This window comes from Brassica oleracea, chromosome C2, assembly GCF_000695525.1.
Source record: "Brassica oleracea var. oleracea cultivar TO1000 chromosome C2, BOL, whole genome shotgun sequence".
In the NCBI taxonomy this organism is placed as follows: domain Eukaryota; kingdom Viridiplantae; phylum Streptophyta; class Magnoliopsida; order Brassicales; family Brassicaceae; genus Brassica; species Brassica oleracea.
This window is the reverse complement of record NC_027749.1, coordinates 49,353,688-49,358,840: the sequence shown is the minus strand read 5'-3', so window position 1 is coordinate 49,358,840 and position 5,153 is coordinate 49,353,688.

The following is a 5,153-nucleotide window of genomic DNA, read 5'->3' as shown; positions in this document are numbered from 1 at the left end:
CATGCTTTCACCAACCATTAGGCGCACAACTTCTGATATGCTCCAAGTTTAATTATCTGACTTAATTAACCAGTAGGTTAACGGGTGATAAACAGTACTATAATATATAATGTATCTACTTTTTAACATTAGTATTATGTATCTAACTATCTATTTTAACACGGATATAATGTATCATTTTAACATTAATACCTTGCGAACTGAAGTTACGTAACCATGATAAGTAAATTGTTGACAAATATATAAACTGATACCCACCTTAGTTAACGTCTAACTACGCATTGGAAAAATGGCGCTCAAACAATCACTAATTTACGGATATACTAGTTAGAACAGATGGCACATTCTCATTTTCACAACAGAAATCTGTCTAGCTAATTATACACGGCTTAGGAACACAGACCAACAACAATAATCATAACATATAACGAATGAAGAAAACGGAATATCCTTTTTATAAAAAACAAAATGGAATGAATTTGGAGAAAGTGGGAACCAACTGTGTAGAAATTTTGCAAACATTCACTTTTTGGTTGTATGTAAGTGCATGAATGACTTATAGCAATTGGTGTTTACAAGGAACGTTTTAGAGTAAGCTGAAGAAAGCTCTGATAATAAGAATATATCACTTATTATTTCTCTTTTCATGTAGACTAAGAAAAAAGAATAACAAGAGAAAACCAAGTATCCAGTAATGAGCATGCACAATCACGATCCGTCTTCTTCGATTGACCTATTAAAGGGAAAAAAGAGAAGAGTGGACCCTAAAGTGAAGAGACATCACTTTTGTTTTTGTAATTTTAATCGCTTGCAATACACTGGAAAGGCATAAGTATCTTCTGAGACCTTTTACTTAGGACCACCCTTTGCACCTCATTTCCACACTTACTTCCACTATACAATCTTTGTCTCATCTCTTCGCATGTGTAAGAGAGAGAGAGAGGTTTGTGTGTGCTCATCTGATTTTTAACACATGTATCCCTATGTAGGATACATTTTCTTCAGCGTGAAATGTTTTTAGTAAAAATGATTAGAAGAGAAAACTGATTCACTATGACGTAGAATATGAGCTGTGTAATATTGTTCCATTATGCCATCTAAGCCTAATTTTCTTTCCATTTTTACAACTTTGTAACCAGTAATTTGTTTCATTTTGCAACACCAATTTCACCACACTCTTACAACGTATTTTAGGTTCCCATTTTAAAACAACAAGAGAACAACAGTTCATATTTTATGGTTGTATGGTGTCTGACAATGGCATGCAAACTCGCCAACTCATTTTCTAAGATTTTAATATATGGAAGGGGTTTTAACCAAAATCTTCCAGCTAGTGAAACTATTTCAGCCTATATTTTGTAAAATAACAAGAATGGGTCATGATTACATATGACCTTCATATCATGCTTTTTGTGTTGGGCTACCACGTGCTAGTAAGTTACACATTTTGTTAATTATTGTTGCTTTTAAGAGAACATGAATTGATGCTGATTGTACATTGATTGGAGACGGAAGAAAAGATGCACGGCAAACCACTGATTGATTTATTTATTTTTGTTACTACGATATTTTGAAGAGTAATTTTCAGTAATTTTCATCACACCAGTTGACGAGTTTCTCTATCTCACCGTAGCTTATGTTGACGAGGCAGCTCAGAAACTGATGTTAAGACCTCCGACAATGCGTGTCTTATGTTGATGAAGTAGGCGGCATGTGATGTACACAAATCAAAACTCTAGTGGTAGCTTTGGATCAAAGTGGTATTAGTTGATGCTGACCATGCATATATATGTGAGCCATGGAACAAAATCTTTTGCACAGTAATTTTCTAGTAAATTTTTCTAGATTCGTTGCACGATCATGATTGTTTTGATTTGTTGAAGTATATATCTACGTGATCGAGTTTGTCCTATTAATCACTTCCCAACTCAATTCACAAGGACTTTTAGGGTTTGGGCATAAATATTAGTATTAAGATCTATATTTATCAAACCTAATAATATGATCCTTCCAATAATTGTTTTTTTTTAAGTTTAACGTTTTGAAAATTCGCTACAAAATTTGATTAAAAAATATAGTTACAAGTACAACTGATCGAAAAGAAAGGAAACCCCAGTTCAGTTACATATCATAAACTTTTTTTTTTTGCTAAATATGTTAATATTTCATAAATGAAAGTGAAAAATTACAGATTACATCCTATACAAATGGTTTCTTGGCAAAAAAAAGTAAAAACAAGAAAGCATTAGAGTGAGCAGTTAAGCACCAGACCAACGACTAGCTTAGATCAGCCAGTGTTCATTTACAGATTCATTAAACCTGTTTGTTTTAAATATGATAAAATATATCCTATACGATTATTGTGCTGAACATTACACTAAATTAGACTATCATCTCAAATGAACCAAAATAATGATAATCTTACATAAATATTATTTCCAACATGATATAATATATGAGACTTGATAAAATATAATCTATATAACTTTATATGTAGACACTGAAATTTGGAGTAAACACAATTATTGAAATTAGTATGAGTTTTTTTTTTTTTGCAAACTAAATTAGTATGATATTTCATTAGAAGAAAACATGTTTCAAAAAGAAAGAAGGAAAACAAAAGTATTGGTAAAGTTTGGTGTGGCTTTTATTAGTTAAAATCCTCGTGAGTAATTACGGAGAGATGTATTGTCACGTCAAATCTGCTGACAGGTTATTTAGAATCCGAGATTACTTTTAATCATTGATCAGTCAAAGCTTTAACGATCCATAACCGTGGGATGATAGGACCAGTCACGTTTGACTACTAATCTCACTGCCCAGTATGTTTCTTTCTCATTCGAATTAAATTTATATAACAAAATAAACATTAACGAATGCAAAACTGTAATGGTCCATTTGAGACCGTTGAGATAATGAATGCGAAGGACCAGTGAGAGCTCAAAGCTCGCGGAATCGGATGGTTCATAGACAATTAGGACCCATGAGTGCCAAATGTACGAGAGAGGCTGGATCGTCCAGCGAGTTCACTTCCCTTGTTGTGGAGGAGAGAAGATGCATTTACCAGACTCATATGGACCACATTTCCCAATAATATATACGAATTTTTATCAAGTTCCAAACTTATTTCCCTCGTATATTTGAACTTATACTCCCTCCGTTTCATTTTAATTATCATTCTAGGTTTATACACACAAATTAATAAAATATATGATTTTGTATATTTCCAAAATAAAAACATAATTACCTATACACCTAACCATATTTCAACCAATAGAAAAATAAACTGGAGAATCTTATTAATAAATTTTGCATTGAAACTCTAAAACGACACTTATTTTGAAACGAAAATTTTTCCCTACAACGACATTTAAATCAAAACGGAGGGAGTAGTTGTTTTTCTTTTTCTGGTTTAACTTAAATAATAATTATTTATTTATTTTTTATTGGCAAAAAAAAAACTTTTCACGCAGAAATTTGATTTGTTATATTTTTTCATTGTTTTATTTATGTTTCCAATCTATTAATCCTTTGTCTAAATGAAATAGACAATTCAACCACAAGTAAAATAACATAAAGTAAATCATACTTCAAAAAATAAGTTAATAGATGATGAATGAACGAAAAGTGGTTAGAGTACACAAGTGAGGCAACTTATAACATAATCCTAGAACTTTAAAATATTGTTTCAGTCTTGAATTATATTTCTACTAAAATGAGGTGTCCTTTAACTATATAAGTATTAAGCCATGTAAAATCTGCATTTAATCATTTTAACTTATATGGAGGTGTCCCAAACGAGTTATAAAGGGAAAATGATATATATTTCTTTTGTATATGGAGATCCTGTTCAAGGTCTGATGGATCAAGTTTGGGAACGTCTTACACGGATTGGTATAACTAGAACAGAACCATGGTTTGTGATTGGAGACTTGAATGAGATCACTAGTAATCATGAAAAAGAAGGGGGAGCGTTAAGGCATGCATCCACATTTGTACAATTTAATAATATGATTGAAAATTGTGGTCTACTGGAGTTTCCATCTTTGGGAAATACTATGTCTTGGAGTGGGAAAAGGCAAGATCATACGGTTCGATGTAGATTAGATCGAGCTTTAGGTAATACGGAATGGCATAATTTGTTTCCAACTTCATATGTGGAATATTTGGGGATGATTGGTTCGGATCATCGACCTATTGTTGCAAATTAGATGAGAAACAAATTAAGACACGTAGACAATTTCGGTTTGATAAGAGATGGGTTGGGATGGATGGTCTTATGGAATCTATCTCAAAAGGATGGGATTTAAGGAACCAAAGGAATAATTCGAGGGTAGTTGATAAGATTAGTAACTGCAGGCATGAGATTTCGGTTTGGAGGAAAAATAATCCCCCTTATGGAAAGGAGAAAATAAATACTCTCCAAAAGGCTTTGGAGGATATTCAGTGTGATAATACAAAAACTTATGAAGAGGTACTAGAGGTCTCTAGGAAGCTAAAAGAAGCATATAGAGATGAGTAATTATTCTGGGAACAAAAATGTAGGACGAACTGGCATGCAAAAGGGGATTGTAATACAAAATTCTATCATGCTCTAACGAAGCAAAGACGGATCCAAAATAAGATTGTGGGATTACACGATAGTGCTGGTAATTGGGTTACATCGGAAGCAGAAGTGGAAGGGGTTCCGTTAGATTAATTTAATGATCTTTTCTCAACATCCTTGCCATCAGGTTGTGAAGATTTTTTACAAGAGGTACCAACGCTGATTACTGATGATCAGAACCGATTCCTAACTTCCTGGGCATCTGAAGAAGAAGTACGATCGGCTCTATTTTTATTGCATTTGGAGAAAGCCCCAGGTCTGGACGGAATGACGGCTTTATTCTTTCAACAATCATGGTCAATTATTAAAACAGATATTACCGATATGGTTAATGAATTTTTTAGGACAGGATCCTTGGATGAGCAGTTAAATATGACCAATATCTGTCTTATTCCAAAAACGGCAAGGCCGAATCGAATGACGGAGCTAAGACCTATTAGTTTATGTAATGAGGGATACAAAATTATTGCAAAAGTGATTTGCCAGCGGCTAAAAAGGTTATTACCAAATTTAATCTCCGAAACGCAATCAGCTTTTGTGTCTGGGC